The 19,515-nt window shown below is 40.1% G+C and overlaps 1 protein-coding gene across 1 annotated transcript in view; it reads left to right on the top strand.

The window, feature by feature from the left end:
* The first annotated feature begins 1,295 nt into the window (after window positions 1-1,295).
* The window catches only part of lingo1a (leucine rich repeat and Ig domain containing 1a), a 77,860-nt gene continuing 59,640 nt past the window's right edge, over window positions 1,296-19,515 (top strand). Inside the window, exon 1 of the mRNA XM_017033256.2 lies at window positions 1,296-2,563. The gene's annotated coding sequence lies outside the window, so the exon portion shown is untranslated. The remainder of the gene's footprint in view (window positions 2,564-19,515) is intronic.

The raw sequence follows: 19,515 nt of genomic DNA, 5'->3' as shown, positions 1-19,515 counted from the left end.
ATGTGGTGAGTTCATGGGCCTCAGAAGATTGGTAGATCGTTTCACAGGCATTTAGTTGTCACGCACCAGTTTTCAGTGTGGCGTTCTGGTGTCTTAAACACAAAAACAGAAGCTCAAGGTAGTTTTAAAGAGTACATCACCTCAGCTGTTGTATCTGCTGCTGTGGCGACAATATTCTTCTCCAAGACTGTTTAGTTCCAGCAGAAATGTGACGGGAAAAACTTTCCAGCAAAACCAAAAACACAGCAAAATTCAGTACCAACCCTTGAAGTTCACCTTTTTTAAATGTTAACTGAAACTCTGCACCTTTTGACAAGAAGTGATATTAACCTCTGGGTAGTTTTCAATATTTATTTATATCTAAAAAGTATTTTTATTTATTTAAAAAGTATCATTTCCCAATAATCAGTAAATAAATACCATGAAAACAACAAGGACATCAGTGTTACAGCATTACTGCATGGAGATGTGGATACGGTGGCCCATTTTGAATTAATTGATGTTATTTAATTATGCTTTTTTTATAATTGTTTTGTATCGTTTTGACTTCTTTGGTCACACTATTATCGAATGAAAACGAAAACTAAAATATTGCAATATCAAAGACAGGAAAAAAATGGGGACATTTTTCGAAGTATTCGTCCAGCCGTACAAATACAGGTCTTGACTCATGACCCAGTCATGACCCATTTCTATGGAGCGCCACAGCGCTGCCTCCCACCCAACCTTCAATGACGGTTAATTCTGTCTGTAAGCCGACCTCAGCGGGGTGTCCTGACCGCTCATGCCACCCATATTCGTAACCCCTGCCTTGAAGTCTACAGAACGCTGATATTTTAGCATGAATCAGCAGCGTGGGATTATATGGAGTGAATCATGTCGGCCAGGGAATGCCCACTGTGCCTTTGAAATCGTGTGTTGGCGGAAATACTCCGCAGCATTCACCATGTGGTTGATTCGACAAGCCCGGCACTCTGACTGTTGTAAGGGCAAAGACCAGAAAATAAATATATCATAGGATAAATAAATCCAGTAAGACGTCAGAGAGAAAAGTACAAAAGCCTTTCCAGAAAGGCAACAGAATGTTTGGTATATTTATTTGTTTAAAGTTTGTTCAAGTTTGATAATTCACTTGAATAAACTAAGTCACCGATGCCAGAGCTGCTGGACTCAAAAGCAAAACACCAAATTAGTAACAGGAATAATCAGCAGACTTCGTCAGAATCAGAGAGGCAGGAGTCGTTAATACTGCTGAAGGAAGTGATCTGGAACAGACGTGTGGAGAGTGACCGGGTTTTACAGCAACAGGTGGAGTTAACAAGACAGAGGTGAGGAAGTTCAACTATAGGACCAGGGTGTTAGATAGATGAGTAAAGGAGTAAAGGCATTTTTATTGAGGCTGTCAATCAACTGCAATTTTAAATCTGATTATTTACTAAGTGGCTGTGGATTAATCATGATTAATCGAGATAAATCGACATTCCTAAAATGCTGCAGGAACAAAAAGACAAATATCATCAGGTCCCACAGATACATACTGGGCCTTAAGATGGTATTTAAAACACAAAGTGCTTCAATAAAACAAAAATTCTTTTTGACAGGGTGTACAAATGCCCTGTGTATTTGATAAGTTGATTAAGTGTGCATGAAGCTGTGGAGGTTTTTAAACCAACCAAACTTTCATGCCACACTGGGTTTTCATTGGCACCGATTAACATTCGTACGTTCGTGTTCACGCGCAGCATGTTGAGCAGCACAGTTTGTATCTGTACCAGGTGGTAAAAATAAGGTGAGTGATGAAGTCTGTGATCGGATGATGTGCTTTTCTTATCCCTCCCTGCTATCACCGCAGCTTATTTTATCTGCTCAGCTCTGTGCACAGACACGGCCCATTACTCAGGGTACAGTCGGGAAAACAGATCAAATTGAAGTGTTTTTTTTGTTGTTGTTGTTGTTGTTTTTTTGCATTTTTGTTTTATTTTTGCATTTTGAATCAACACCATGCTGAACAGTTAATTATCTCTCATGATATGCACAAAACAGACTGCAGTTCAGGCTGAAACAGAGGCATCAGCGAGAGCGAGAGAGAGAGAGAGAGATGGAGGAACACTCTCCTCTCCCTCTCCTCTCCCCATCTCTCATCACATACTGCGGCTCCTCCTCCCAACTTACTCCCCTCCACATCCCTCCCTTCCGCTGTGCCTCTTTCGCTCCGGCTCCATCCATCCTTTGCTCTTCCTTAATCTTTCATCCTGGGTGACACCGAGCCTCGCCTCCTGTGAGTGTGTGTGAAATGCCATGTGAACAGCATGTGTCAGTGTGTGCACATGCGTGGCTCTGCGGCTCACGGGGAGGACTCATGAAGTGCTCTGGACTCGGATATTAGATGTGTGTTTTTTAACAGCACTCTAAAATCTTTCCCATTAGAGAACCTCATTTTCTTCCACTTCTTGGGGCAGCGTCTTGATGGAATCTTCCCTCCTTTCCCCAGTATCTTGGATTTAATGAGCAGTTTTCCTGGAATGAAGCAGGCAATAACTGGATTCCTGTTGTCACAGCTCTGGTAAGGATAACTCTTTACTGTCTCCCCATTCCTCTCTCCCTCCTCTTGACTTTTCCTCTATATCCATCTCATTTTCTTTCACTCCATACTTGATTTATTTCTCATAATGCGTTGACAGATGTAGGTAGTAGACATTATGGAATATGGAAGCAGTTAAATGAAGCAGAGAAAGCTATTTAGGAAACAGAGGAGAAAATAAGGAAAGGCAGACTGGGAAACATGACAGACTGGGAGGGACGGGAGCAGGGACTAGAAATATTTGCTAACAGCAGCAGTGGTGCTTATGCTGTCAGAGACTGGAGGGGAAAAAAAAAAACGCTGCACTTGGTGCTTGCTATTGATCTGCTGTTATTTTCAGCTCCCGTCCCTCGGAGACAACTTCCTATAGCCCACCTGACAGTGATCCCATTGGCTCCAGTCATGGGTAACTGCTGACAAGGAAGTGCTTTGTCATAATAAAGGTGTGCAGTCGTGGTGTGCAGAGAGGACGAGGGTGAAGATGCAACGGTGCTATTTACATGTGTGTGCTGGCTGTGTACCGGCCTGAAATAGGAACTGAACACTGTGTGTGTGTGTGTGTGTGGGTGTATGTGTAGAGACAGTGGGGTTTTTTAGGTGTGTCTTTGAAGTATTTTTAGATCATTTGGTAAATAACTCGATGAACCTTTAACTTCAGGGCCTTACCTTTAACTCACTAGCAGTGTGTCTCGATTACTGTGTTATATAATAATGCATTTACCAATTTGTGTCATATGGTGTTATATTCTATACTCTATGTCTATCTATATTCTATATACTCTATGTTACAGACTGGTTCTTGTGGTGTTTGGATGATTTGTTTTTATGCAGATGATATATCAGATTGTTGCTTTGGCTAAAGGAAAACGCTAACAGCTATGGCTATAGAAACTCAGCCACAACCACATCTACTTCTGTAGAAAGCATTGTTCACTGCATTCTCTCCCTTTAAATAGACAAATAATTTATAATAACAACGATCAAACTGATAAATCAAACACACATTGGTGTGTGAAGAGCAAACACACCTATTTCTCCAACTTCCATTCACCCCATTCTTTTTCTGCGCCCAGTGGAGGTGCAGCTCAGTGGTTTCTTGATCAGTTGTATTGATTTACAATTGTGCAGTTACATATAAATGTACCAGATTGAGATGTATTGTACTATGAGATGTACTATTTAGACAGACTCGACAGGATACATCCTAATGTGTCACACATTTTTAACTCGACCTCCTCTCTAACTGTCCCAGCTGTAGTTCCTCAGCCTCATTTTTATGGCCCGATATTCAATTCAATTCCTGGTCATAGCACACTGAAAGAGGCGAGACCTTTATTTTCGTATACAGTCCGACACAAACTTCCTTGGTTCCCAGTTAATAATTCTTCACTCATCTCATCCTGTCTGTCTTCTAAATGAACTCTCTGCCTGCTAAATGAACTCCCGTCCGCTTAGAGATTTTTCGGAATACAAAGGAGAAGCAAAGGAGAGATTAGGGCAGAGATCGCCACAGGAGGACGGAACGGGAGTAGATCCTACTATAGCAATAAATGACTGACAGAAGACAGGAGAACAGAGAACAAAAGACACGGAGATACAAAGAGCGTCTGTGTGCAGAGGGCTCTCAGACGAGCAATCCTCCTCCGAGGCTGAGGCTCGTGCTTTTAGCGGGAGGTCAGTTTACTCACATCCCAGCTCTCCGCAGGAAAATGTGATAGATAGACTGTAGCCTGCAGCTCACACATGCCTGCCCGCATTTACTGTAAGGGACATCAATATTTATCACATTTCCCATTTCAGACTCAAAACTATGATAACACCGGAGGATGGGAGAATAATAAAAGATAAATCAAATCAGCCCACCGTGTGTAGACCCTCAGCCTCTGTTTCATTTATAACTCTTTTCCAGCACTTAGGCAGGGTCAGCTGACGCTGCTGCACAGTGAAATACAGGTGAAGCCATAATGGCCCGGGGTTTTTCAATGGCTGTATTGCAGAGCTTAGTCATAATGACAAAGGTAGGCGCTGTGTGTTGGTAAATGCAGACAAATTGGCCTTAAATGCACCACATGTACTGAATGGGTTTGTTTCATTACTGGAGATGTTTTTTTTATCAGTGCAAAAAGCAGAGCTAAAAGTCCTAATGCATTGTATGGATTTGTTTTTTTTTAATAAGCAGATGAGTTTTACTTAGTGGTGCTTTCACGACGGTTTAATTGCAGAGGAGCATTTAATTAGAATGGCGTCGCTGGTATATTTTGTAAACAATTCAATTAGATTTGGAAGTAGCATTCTGCATTTTCCTTAGTGATGAACATGTAAATGTCCTATCCATGGATACAATCAGCTAACTCATTAAAGAGTAAACAATATGAGTGCCCTCGTCTGTTTAATTTCTGTCTTCGCAGTTGTTAATGTGTTGCTAAACATGAATGTTTGAAGTGATGTTTTTTTAAAATGTTATTTCTTAATTATTTGATGTCATTGAACAGCTTGGCAACAGATATAAAATTAGCCATTAAGCTAAACCAGGTTGATTTGCATTTTGACTGCTTCAATAATGTGTTATTTTAAATTTAATTAAACAAAATGAACAATTTTCATTGCTTTTCACACGCAATATTTTTTTCTGTAATATAAATGACCAGATTAGAGCCTAAATCCCATTCCTCAAATGTAATGAAAACAGCAGTGACTGCAGATGGGCCAGTTATCAGCAGAACTCCATGTCATGACAGTAATAAATAACATGGGTCAACATAAGATTTTTCTGGCTCGGCTATCAAACATTTGCTCTACCTTTGCATGGTAACATAGTCAGGAGTCTGAGCGATCCCCTGGTGGATGCTCTTTCCATACCCAGACTTGATGCCTGGAGCTGTATCCACTTAGACTACTGAGGGGAAACATCCAGAATATTAAATATATGACTTTTCATCCTCACTGCACATGAGTATGAACTTTGTCAAGAAATTGCCAAACACTATTCACAAATATTTGGTAACAGAAACTCTTACACACACATCATACAGGATACAGTCACTCATAGAGCGCGTGGCCAACAGTTAGGCGTCAGTTTTTGAGCTCATCTGCTGTGATAAGATCTGGCCATGTGGTGGGTGACTCACGGTACCATGGATTGTTCCTCCACCCACATGGAGAAACCAGTCACTGCCCGTGACCAAACCAGAAGTTAACAGTTCATTTTTACTCAACTTTCAAAGCAATTACTCTCCAGGCTGAATAACGGTAATTACTGATGTGGTCCCATGATTTACCATGATGCATGAAATTAAGTTGGCAAATTGTTGCAGCAGTTCCCAGCTAATATTGTCCACAGTGCTCCACTCCCATTGTAGTCGGGCAGATGTGGACCATTCAATCAGCGGCGGCTTTGGCTTTTCTGAAGGAAGCTTTCCGTCTTAAGTTTAGAACACAATTACTCTCCCTGTAATAGTTTTAGCTATAATTTGTCAAATCAACTAAAATAATGTTCTGGAAAACGGGTAATAGCTAAATTTATAAGATGTGCTTAATCGCTGCAGAAGCTCTGATTAAAGTTTATCAAATCACTTTTAATACCTTTCACATTTCAGGAGAAGTGATAAACAGTCGGGGCGTGACAGCACTGGGAACAGAACTTCCTATTTGTGAACATAAACATTAATTTTCTGCTCTGCAGCGGAGCGTGGACCCGTGACTGCAGATACACATGGAAACTTTGCTTCTGTGGCTAGTAACAACAAAGGACTAACAATTTTGAACAGCGTTTGTGTTACATGTGGACGTCAAGGGAAGCAGGAAGGACCAGAACGAGATACCAGGAGGCATGGAATTATTTACTAATACTAGGAAACACAGAACAGGAAACTCACAAACAGTTATCCCACACACACCAACTGATCAGCTGCAGAACAATGAACCCACAAAGACAGAGCGAGGGAGGGAGGTGTATATACCCAGGGCACCAGGTGACACCAGTGAGACTAATCACAGAGACACAGGTGAGTGTGATGACACTAACTCCACCCAGCAGACGAGACAGGAAAGGGAAACACACACAGCCCTAACAGTTTGATGATTAATACGGTACTTTTTTACAAACATAAAGTCAAAAAAGCGTGAACTGGACGTGAGGTTGGAAATAATTTGAATCAAACAACTTCAGCGTTTTGTCTTTAGAGATTTCTGAAGACAAACCCAGTCTATGTGTCAGCAATCACAACCAGTCTATTAGGTTTCAACCCACAAGAATCCAGTGTCACTTGGCCGTCACTGACGAACTGTCACCCATCGTTTTGACAGACGCCGTCCAAAAACCCAGGACTAGACAGTGATTTAAAGTAGTGATGTCTCCTCGTCCGGACAAAATGTCTCTGAAGTTCCTTGGCTCTCAGTACTGGAGGTGTTTGCCTCACTCTCTGACTGTATCTTCACCTCCTCCTGCTCCAATTAAAGTGTTTGGACTTGGCTGTAGAATCTCTTTAATTAGCTGCAGTTCATCCAGAAGAGTGCAGTGGCTGTGAGTACGGCCAAAAGACCGGAATGTGTCAGGAGAGGAGGAGGAGGTCTGACAAGATGAGCCGTCAGGACGTCCTTGAAGGAAAAAAAAAAAAAAAAAAAGAGTCTGGTTGTTTATTTTGTCAAAAACTTCTGCCACAATAAAATAAACAATATTCCAGCCAGGTACAAAATATTTTAATATATATATATACATAAACACATATATTTATTGAACATAGAGTTTTTCTGTCCCTGTTTCTCTCTTGTCGCTGTTTAACAAAGGATTTATTGACCATCACATATGCAAACTCACACATGCTCTTTTTAATTCTCTCTTTAAAAACTGACTTTATTTTCCTCCTCTAATGAAAACGTGCAGTAAAAATCTTGGACAGGATTCAGTTGCCTGGAGTCTGTACACATTGCTGGTGCAGCGACACAGATGTTTCCAGCAGCTGATTAGATCTCTCCTGGTGCTGTGTGGGAGCATTGAGACGGGCTTATTAAAAGTTCTCACCTCGGAGCAGCTTTACACTTTTCACTAACATTTGGAGAAAATACACTTTTTTTTTCTACTGATGTTACTTATATCGCAGTAAAAGTTCAACCTAAGGATAAGCGCATTCTGCTGCTTGTGAAATGTTTCCCTCCACTGAAACTTCTGTTAACAGCAGATTAAATCCACTTATTCAACCAAGTTCAGCAACTTTGCCTTGACTAAGGACTGCTTTATGTCTACTGTCCCTAAATCGCCTGATTATGTTTTATTTTTCCAAACATCTATGTGGGACCGGGGCGTATACGCTAATCTGTTTTATCTACTCTCTGGCTCAAAGTTCAAAATTGAGTTCCTTTCCTTTGGAGTAGACTCTGGAGAGTTTCGCCTGATAAATTATGCAGTCTGTAGTTTGTACTCACCAACATAAAAGTGGGCGATATTTATAGAATTGGGGCTGGTGAGCCACGAGTAGAAGTAGGACTTTTTTTCTTTTTTTTTTCTTTTCTTCCTGCCGTCTTTTCATTCTGACATCCAAACTCAGGTTTTAGAAAATGAAGAGAATTTGTGTATTTGTTTTTCATTAGAGTTTTCAAATGTCATAAACAGACATTGTGCATCCTTTAGCATCATTGTGCACATTAACAACTTGTTTGCAAATCGTTATCATTGTCACTTGGTTTTAGTGGTGTTAATAGAGCGGCATAAACACTGCACGCCTGCACAGTCGCACTGATTCAGCAGGGACAGCCAGCACTGTCAGCGGCTGGAGCGGGCGATTATGAAGGAGGAAAAATCAGCCACAGGAAGTCTCACTGCAGCCGCGCTCTACAGCAGTAATGACCTTAAGTGGGCCAAGCTGACGTGAACGGGGCTCACTTAGGCCAAACTGGAAAAGGAAGTGCAGCGTTGAACTGGTCAGCACCGTCTCTGAAGGGGCTTTAGAGGGGCTTTAGAGGGGCATTAGGACAAGATGAGATCCTCGTGGTTAAGGAAAGCGTTTAATGTGAATTAAAAATAAATGCACAGATATTTAGTTCTTACAGTATGAGAAAGATACTCAACTCCTTTGATGACGTGATGCTGCTGCTGCTCGTCTACAAGGGCGTCATGCACTGGAATTAATTTCCATAGGGATTATCTATACGAGATTAAAAGTGTTCCCAGCCATAATTATTTATTTTAAAAAAGACTTACATAGACTGTATATATATTTATAGCATCCACCAGGTTCCTTAAGTTGTGTACACTATGATGTAAATACACCTGTGGTTGAACAAGCAGAAAGTGCTGACGTGAATCTGATTCACCAATGAACAGGGAATATTTGGAACTCAGGCCAAAGTTTATTGAAAGTTTGATTAGATTAGAGATTGTTTATTCCCAGAGCTCAAGCTCAGAGATTTGGGACACAGGCGTCCACACTTTTCAATGTCAGAAAATGTTAAATATATACTGCATTCAATGATATAAATCGGTGTTTCCCAAACTTTTTTCTGGGGACCAGAATTTTAAAAATATTTTTTAAAAATTTAGAATTTTAATAATATTATTTTAAAAATCACAAACCTTCATGACCCAAATCAATAGACATTATTCGTAAACTCCTGGGAAACATGATGCGAGACGACCCAAAAAAAAAAAAAAAAAATCTCTTCGTGACCCAGTCTTTGGGAAACAATGATATAAATGATGAATATGAACATTACATTGTTGGTCATGCATGTAGCCATATATATCTGTACATATATGTGTGCCCCTTTGCAATCTACTGCTAGACCGCGATCTGCATGTTTGGCACTCTAGCTTTGGAACATACAAAAGAAGAGTATTCAGTACTACAGTAACAGTAAATGTAGAAGTATGGCCATTGGATATTATTATTCCTAGTCTGTACCTGCAGCCGCTCTAAACTAAGCTGACATTTAATTTAAAGCCAAAATGAGAAAAAAAACTTTTTTTATGTGAAGCGGCTCATTTTACCTGTGTAATCGAAATCCCTCCTCATTACTGCTTTTAATACGACACACATTGTACGCCGGGGCCACGGTCGGCTGTGTGGGAAAAACGTGCGCAATAAGAAGCAGGTGAAACACTTCTGTCATGAAATAATGAATTCAATTTGAGTCACCCTTATCTAAAGTAGGACACTTAGGATGAAAGTTGGAAAAAAAAAAAAAGTAAAAAGGCGAATTCTTCCAAAATGTGAATAAATACAGCGAGTGAAGGCTTCAAACGGGGTATCAATGACAACGCCAGCCTATTTAAGTCAACCTTGAGCCTCATTCAGGAGGCGTCACGCTTCGGCAATTCACTCCATTTTTAGCTCGCGTGCAGGGACTGAGTGGACGAAATCCTTATCGGTATAGATGGAGGCAGGAAAATAGAAAAGAGCATCACTGGGTCCCCCGAGGTAACAGCTTGTGTCAGTGTGAAAATGGTCAGGCTGTGGTGCAGTGTACAGTATGATCAGGAATTTAACCTTTAAGTGAGTCGTGAGAAAATAGGTGACGAGTCGACAAATGCCTCTGTGTGGATAATCGATGGCTCTGGACATGTGCTGCAACCTGGGCCTGGCTGCTTCTTCATTAGGTGTAAAAAAAAAAAGACAGTGCTTATCTGCATCACTGTGTGAGTAACTACAGTAACTAAATCAGAGTCTTCATACACTGTCGACGGCATCTCAGATGAACCAGTGTACCCTTGAATTCTGTCTTCTCTTGGCAATGAGAAATTGATTTCCAGTAATATTTCCTAAGTATAAGAGTGTCTGTGTTGCCCCCCCCCCCCTTGCCAATCCCCCCCTACATACACACACACACACACACTACCACACCCCTATCTTTTCCCAGGGCCAGGAAAAAGCAACAATTTCCTGCCATACATTTCTAAAGAAGCCTAACAGCTCAGTGGAGAAGAAAACAAGGAAAAAACTTCACATTTTTCCAAGCAGCTTGGACTGTTCATCAAAGTCATGTGATCAGCAAAACTGTTCCCCTGTGAAGACATACTTCAATATACTGTACGTCTGCCTGAAGCACTGAAACGACACCAGCCCTGTTTTTGAAGTAAACACAGGCTGACAGACTGTGCTACAAGTGTGTCAGGCCCAAAAGCTCAGCGATACAAACAAAACCTTCGTCAAACATTACTGTACAAGGACCTATTCAATGTTATTAGAGTTCCACTCTTTTCTTTTTTCCTTTTTCTTTAAAATTAAGCTGCTTTTCTGTGGGATTAACAGAGTAATGTTGACGCCTGGACATGACTTTCTAAGACTCATGGGAAACATGCATAAAATGGGTTTTTTCAAATAAGGAAAAGTGGTAGTAGTCATGGACCAATGAGAGAGGTCCCCAACTGGGATGAACACTCACACAGTGCCGCTTTCAATATATATATATGTATGTCTATATATATATACAGTATATATATATATACATATATATATATATATATGTATATATATATATATATGTATATATATATATATATACTGTATATATATATATAGACTTACATAGAGTTGAATCCATCTCCATCCTAATGGATAGCATTTCTCGCATTGGTGTTCCATAACACAATAGTAGTATTTAATGGCCTCCTCTTAGTATTTGATTCATATATTGTGGAGATGCATTTGACGGATTACTTTATCACTTTACATATGCATATAACAGGATCGACAGTGGAATCCCAGAGCGTGGGTACATTCTTTAATTTGCTGCAACATTAGCCAGTGTTGGTACTTGGAATGAACTCCATTACTGATTAAAAAAAATGGCAGTACAGCCTGTGGTGGCTGGTGAAGTGATGCACGGTCACATTTAGACAGTGTACCATCTGAAATAAAAGTTAATATCACGATGTAAACTACCATCGCCGCAGACGTTCTTTCTTGTAGCGGCGCGATCATAGCACACACAATAGAGTAACACAATCCTCCACTGTTGAGCAGTTCAATGGCAGCCTATTATGAGAAGACTATTTCTTTTTTTCTTCAGCTGTGACCTTCTGCCCCCTGAGCTCCACAAAGAAGAGATCCGATTTCAGAAAGAAGATGGAATCTGGCAAAACATCAAACCAATAACATTTATATTCAAGGTTTTGGTGCTGGTGGGTTTCTGTACTGTACTGTGTGTTGATGGGATGGTGAGTCATTAAGAGAGATTTTAACTGTTTTACAGCCAACAGTGTGTGGCAGTATTCTCTATTGGTATTTTGGGATTTAAGAGCCAGATTCTCTGGTGGGACACAGTACATCGTCACCCTTGTCCGCCACGCTGATGAATTCCTGTTTGTGTGGCGACACATGACACAAGTCTCAAAGGAAGACATTACTCTCATTTGAAGTGTGAGTCATCTGGTGCACGGCGGAATTTGCATGAATGCACCTGTGATCTGACTTGATCTGCTGCCGCACTTCCCTAAATGTATGTCTTTGGAGATACAGTACTGTCAGCTCCTCCACACCTCCGTTCCTCTTTGATGTGGAAATGGCTCACCATAATAATTTACCCACCGTCCCAGTTTTGCAGGAGATGTTAGGAGCTGGCCCAAACAATCACTGCAATAGGTTATATAAAAAAAGAGAAACTGAGAAAGTTGAATGAAGTTTTTGCAAAAATGATTATTAATTATAAAATCAGATGATGTCAGAGCCTTTGTTGGGAAGTGACATTGTCTTCCATCCTGCCGCTTGTCTGAGGGTCAGGAGGAAGTCTACTGACCACCGAGACCTCAGAGTCTGTATTTTCTCTGACTGTGTTATTTGTTCTGGTTATGGTCAGTATGTACTGAAAATGGGAGACATGGGGTATTAAGAAAGTAAACTGTTTGTCAATGTGTGTCAGAACTCTCTGACCTGCCCCTTTTTCTGCTTTTACATCAACAGAGTTCTTTTAGTGCATCAGAGAATGTAAAAAAAAGTCCTTCACTGCATGAAGACATCTGAAGTATGGCTGCTTCTAAAAGAAAAATCAGTTGAAATCAGTGCCCCCTCCTCTCACAGGTACACAGCTACAGCTGGTGAAGTAACTCTACACCAGTAAAATGGTTGAGATGCCAGTTTTCAATAACCACTTCTGCAGGTGGATGTAGTCAATAAATGTTCAGTTCAGCTGTGACTCTGGAGATGGTGTAGTGAAAATGACCACTAGGGGCTTCTACTCATCTATGTGACCATCAGCTAAATCCTACGTTACTGGCTTTGGTTTGATGTTTTCCATTCCTTTAATGATTTTATGATCATCATTTATCAATTAGTGGCGTTTTGGCTCAGAGGCAATGTCTCTGTCATTGGTGTGGAGCCCCAGGGTTCACCTCCTGGGCAAGATCCAATCCCGGTTAGGGCGATTGGCGCCTTCCAGTGGACTCACCACCCACAGGAAGGTTCAGGAGGGGCTGTTACGGTGCAGTGTGATTTGGGTGGCGGCCGTGGAGACTGCCCCCCCCGCAACCTGAAAAAGGATAAGCAGATGAAAATGGATGGATGGATGGCATTTATCACTTAAAAAAACATCTAGTCTCAAATCAAATTAGTCACACAGTACGATGCTGTAAAAAAGATCCTCCAGGAAAACAGTACCGAGTGTCTTGTTTTGGTTGCTTTAATTACACAGAGTAATAAAAGGAAATGACAGTCAGATTAAAACACTACAGCCTTAACTGCCTCTTAGAAACCCTCACCTTCCTGCTCTGCCCGACTTTCCCGTGCGTGTGCAGTGAGTGATGGCGTTCTTACCGTCAGCGTGGTCAACAGTCAGCCTCTACACACAGTCGCAGCTGCTTTCACCGTGCCTGCTGCCCATTATGTATTCCCAGTATGCACTGCCACAGAGCAGGCTAGCATTTGGAAGCCAAACAGCTACCACCACCGAGGCTAAATAGAATACATTTTGTGCAATAAATTCTTACCGCTGACCCTTATTTGACATGTTGATTTATTACCACTTTAAACAACATTCGCCACCATTTTCCCCTAATATGATCACTGGAGAGTTAGGTGGGTGGCTAAATTCTTATGAGGTGTGCAGGGAGGAATGTCATCTGAGGAATCTCATCAGAATTCATGAGTGCTCCGTTGGTGTTTTTATTCATAGCAATACCCATTCCAGAAGCGGAGCTACTTCACTGGTGGCATTGTGGAAGAGATTACAGCAGGCATGTGCACTGGTGTCACACATACCAATTTATTCATATATATGTATATATATGAGGTAGAAGATGCACAAAGTGTTGACAAACAGCATGCAGATCCTAATACCTCACCTGCAGGGGGACCTGTTGCATTTTTTTAAGTCAAAATTTAGCATAAAGTAATTTAAAAAACTTTTTATGATAAGGACATAAATATTTAACTAATGGTAGACATCATAAAAATGCACATTCAAATTTTCAAAATTAGTTGTAATGTAGTATTACAATATGATAGGAGATCTGTCATATTTCATGCAAGAATCACTTAAATAAATATTTATTGTAGTTGTATTAGTGCATAAAAACACCGACCTACAAGATTCCAAAGATAAACAATTAATGTTAAAAATCCTCGGATGCAAGAACCAACATTGGGTTAGCTTTGTGACAATGTTAACGTTGGTCTCTGTTTTCTCCCTGTATGGACTGGTGTCCATCAGTTGACTCCAGGTCCTGGCCACTCAGTCTGATGCAGGGTAATTGCTTTGTCATTTTTGCACAATGTTTACACCCAGCAGGTTCCCTTCAGTTTGATCAGCGGCCGCTGCTTCAGTAATGGCAGTTCTGCAAATCAGGGTCTGCCGTGAAGTCGGTCCCTTCATGAAGACACTATTTCTCAAATTGGCCACATTGGGAGTGGAGGAGAATCACATATGGTTCACATGGTTCAGTAGCAGGCTTTGTTGTGGTAATGTTTTTTTTTTATCCTCCGTTCACCTGCTGAGGATCAGGATATCATCAAAGCAACAGTAACACATTCAAACATCATGAAAATATGTTTCAAATATAAGCTTATTGATTGCAAGGCGACGACTCACCTGTGTGCGGTCCGTTTGATTAAAGGTCAAGTTATTGAATGTGTGCTATTTAATAAATGTCTTGAGACTATTAACAACCAAGTATTTGAACTTTCAAAACAACGGCAGCGCTGCTTGTTTAAAGGCTCGTCAACGTTTCCATCATTTAAAAAACAAATCTGTTTTACCTGGTCTCAAGTCATTCCAGTGAAATAAAAATATTTTGTCCGACTCTCCCACACTTGTTTTCACTGCATTTTCAGTGTCAGTGAACGGGAAGGAAAAACACCACGCCCGTGGTCTTCACAGGCGGGAGAACTGTTTGTGCACCTGCAGTTCTTCACTGACCAAATGTTTGAACCCCGACTGCAGAGCCCATTAGTCACGCCTCATTTACCTGGCCGACTCAAGGTTATTAAACTAATTATGCTCAGGTAGAGGTAGTTATGCAATTATAACAATGTGAATCCTGGGTGTCACGGAGCTGCAGGAAGGTCATTTGTTCTCGTCCTCGTCTCATCAATCGCCAGCAAAACATTGTCTACGAAGAAGGCGACGCAAAGTCAGACGTTTGCTACTCCGTCTAAACAGAGGTCGTTGTCAGACGGCGAGGGAGAATACAAGTTTGGGGACAACACCATACCAATGTACGGTATTAAAACAAATTTTGCACTGGAGCTAGGCAAGCAGAGGAGAGGATCTAGGCACGGACGACGGCTTTGTTTATAGTTGCTCAGTGTACATTGGATTGTGCTACATTTGCTTTTTTTGCTTCGGGTTGTTTGTTTTGGGGGGGTCTTTTTGCCCTTCATTACGGCCTCAAGGCGTAAATTACACTCTGATGTTTTGTCCTAGATTACGATGTTAGCCCTGCAAGGTAGCTGAGTGACTGAGTTACTTAAGTAAAACATGAGCTCCGACTTGTACCGTAGGAACAGAACTCCAACGGAAGTCAAGGATATTTATTTACATTGACTCCTTTCAATATTCTGTTTCATGTCATTTACTTTCTGTTCACTGCCTCAAATGCAGTCGTGTGTCTCTGTCATTTAATGTTCCGAGGAGCCGAGCACCAAATTCCTGCTTTTGTTTTCAAACTCCAACGACTTCCTCTACAGTACCTGCATGGAATATTTTTTCTTATTAAAAAAAAAAAAAAATGAAAGGAAAGGAAATCACAGCACACAGTCACTCAGTGTGAGGACTTGACGAGTCCTTGTACTTGGAGAAAATATAATTTTATTTCCCGTGTTCCCTACTTCTCCACTTGTTTCCATGGCAACAAGGCAGGGAATGAAGGACAGGCCATTTCGCTAAAGTTTCTATCTGCACTAATGAAAGTGCTGCAGGAGGAATGTGGCCGATGTGTTGGAAATTCTATTCCATTGTTGATGTATAATTCATGGTATTATTATTATTGACAAATTTCATTTGTTTTTAATGGTTTCCTCCACTGCTGTTGTGTGATGACCATCATTATACCGCGGGGTTAGGAAAGGTTACTTCGGGATGACTGGACTATTACCCATGATACTTTGGGGATCTTATGGCAGATTCTACTGAGCATATTTGTGCATTGTTCAGACGTAAAAACTATTTTTTTTCTTATAATTCATCAGTATGGGTTGTCGTTATATGTATGTTACTGTAGCCTCTGTGTCGTGCAGGTTTATGGCCTCTATTACTGGCGGATAATAACTTGTTTGCGGGGTTTGTTGGTATATTTTTACCAGTCTGTGTGAATTACAAAATTAGAATTGTCTCTTAGCAAGAAGAAGAAAATGACAGCAGTGATATTTTACTTTATCTTTTGAACCAGGACTGGACATTAAATATATTTGAACATGAAATAATGAGTCAGCCACACGTCACAAAGACTATTTTATTTAAATATATCTCTCAAAGAAAACCAATTAAGTAAAGACTAAAGTCCAGATATATTTCAGATATTTTTATAGCATTAGGAGCCTGAAATACCTCAAATTAGAAGATTAAAGTCGTAAATTTAGATGACGTGTTCTGTGGGAGACGAGGCAAAAACACGCAGCGTGAATCAGCGTGCATCAGAAGGAGATGATGATGATGATGATGATGATGATGATGATGATGATGATGATGATGATGATGATGATGATGATGATGATGATGATGATGATGATACTTCATCAACAGCTTTACCTCACCAACACAATCCTTTACATTACTACTAATATTACAACTTTATTTTATGAACTCATGACTTTATGCTTGTAAACTAACAACACTAGACTTGGGAATTTATGACTTTAATCCCATTATTTTATTGTATTTATTCATAATTAACGTGGCTCTCTGTTATACACCCACTGTCTATTGTAGCTCCACCTGTCAGAATGAATCACACAGTTGTGGAACGAGGACGACCTCCAACAATTTTTACCTTTTGAAGTGAAAGTAATGAATAATGAAGTTGTATGACTCAATATTACAAAAGTTTCAGATATTTGAATTTGTTAATGTCTACCAAGGACGTTTACAAGTCACAAACTTTAGCTTAAAGCACCGGTGTCACCAACGTTTTTCCCGTGTGGTCACTGACTGTTATGTGAACGTCAGATCCAAATCGACCATCTCTGTCATTCTCACCGTTGCTGTCACGACATCACTGTTTTGATCAAATAATCACAATTCATAACTGGCATTGTGTATGATGTGTGACTGTTTAATGGAGACTTCCAGGAGTCTGAGTCTGAGTCTCAGGTATGTGTTTGTTCCTGTTCTTAGCACAGTTTCCTTGGTTCTTGGAGGCTTTACTTATATAGTATGTAGCATTTTACAAATAAGTGAATCATATCCAATCTCTCTCTTTAGTATATCAACTGATGTTATCAAATTTGACAAAATGCTCTTCAGAAAATCGTACAGTTCATCTTGGCATTCAAATTCAGATATAGCACAACTATCGGATAAACCGCCCACACTATCTGCCGAAAATAAAATGTCTATCACACAGAACAGCCGCTTCTCGTTCAGATTTTAGTTGTGAGATGACACGTTCAGCATCCTCAGTGAGACCTGAGTCTCACGGCTGTGCTGATACAGTCTGAGGTTGACTAAACTACAGCTATGCCGAGCCCTACATAATAAGACCTGCGTCTGACAGGTCTGTCCCCAATAATAAGTAGATCATCTGATCATGGGACAAACCAAAATAAACTTCATTTATTTTGACAGCCTGTTGATCACGCAGATTTGGTCAGATGTTTTTTTTTTTTTTAACATGAATTAAATATAAATGAGTTCCTGCTGTAGAACAAGGTAAACACTGTTATGTTGTCATCAGCAGCAAAAACATACTGAGATAGACATTTAACAGACATGATCATTTATTTTTTTTAAATCGACAACATAAATATATATATATATATACATATATGATTAAATGCATAAAGCTGTATGACACAGTATGAATGACATTTTACTGGATATGGTCACTGCTACACACTTTGTATTATATATTTTTGTATTTTGACTGCTCGTGATCTACCAGCACTTCTGTTGCGATCTATTGGTTGATCCCGATCGACTTATGTTGAACCACCGATCTATACAGTTCAGGTTACCTTGGTTAGCTTAGGTGTAATAAGCCTGACCATCAATCTCAGATAATGACACCTGTAAACATCAGTTAATATTACAAACCTGACCCGAGGACACTGTCACGTGTTAATGGGTCAGAATTCTGGCCACAGCAGTCATTACACTCATGAATCACAGTCAAACACTGACAGGCCATGAAATCAATACAGAGCCAGTAATCAGAGCCGGCGATCAGCAGTGGTGTGATGTGTGTCGTTATGTTAGTTCACAGCATAACCTGTAGGTGGAGTTGCATTTAATTCATTTTTCATTGACAGATGATTTTCAGTATGCTAATTTATGAAGAGACGAAGCCATCAAATTTAATAAACAACATCAAGTCCTTGAACACAGAACGTAATTAATGGGTATTAAGGAAATTGGCGTTAAGGATATTGAAGGCAATAAAGTTAAATTGTATTAAAGAAGGTTTAGATGACGATCGTCGTGGGGTCAACAAGAGACTCACAGATGAGTAAGAAGAACTGTTCACTGAATAGCTAACGTTTAGCTTCTGTGGTGGTCAACTTTAGTAGTTCTTTTTTTTTGTCTGCTACTTTGCTTTGTTTATCTTAAGTGTCCTGGTCTATTTTGATTTGTCCTTGGAGCAGAGGTCAACAGTGAGCACCAAGAGAAAAGAGAAATAACAATTAATTGGACCTATTTTCAGTGAATTATTTTGGTCATTATGAATTCATTTCCTTGTATCCTTGTCACACAGTACAAGATTTAAAGGAAATAAAATTACTATTAATGTCGTGACAGCCCCACAAGGGAGAGACAAACATTTTAAAATACCACAACATTTGGAGAAAAACTTTAGGTTTTTAATGAGGACTTCTTTGGTCTCAACAAAAGTGTCAAACTTGTGGGGAAAAAAAGTGAGGAGAGTTAACTAATTATTCATATGATGGTTCATCATCTCCCACTTAATATCCTTTGGTAACTTTGGTACCTTTGGTCACAGAGTTACATTACCCTGATCCTCCATGTTTTTAGACGGTGAGAGGAAACTGTACCCAGAAAAATCATACAGCCAATGTAGTACTTGAATCAATGACTTTGGTGTAAATAAAACAAACAAACAAACAAACAAAAAAATCACGTTAATATTTGTATTTTTTTAACCAGAGATTCATTACATTAACATGTACATTACAATAGTATATTTCATATGTGAGTATTTGAGCTGGCTCTACTGCAGTGATCAGGGTTCTTACTGCCCTAAATGTTGTCCATATCAACAAAGCCACTGAAACCTGCCTCAGAACCATCACATATAGAGCAGGGCATTAGATAATGCCACTTACTGTTAGCGTCAC

This window comes from Cynoglossus semilaevis, chromosome 6 (genome assembly GCF_000523025.1).
Source record: "Cynoglossus semilaevis isolate Cse_v1.0 chromosome 6, Cse_v1.0, whole genome shotgun sequence".
NCBI lineage: Eukaryota > Metazoa > Chordata > Actinopteri > Pleuronectiformes > Cynoglossidae > Cynoglossus > Cynoglossus semilaevis.
Note: the sequence above shows the minus strand (reverse complement) of the source record. Positions and strands in the feature narration are given on the sequence as shown.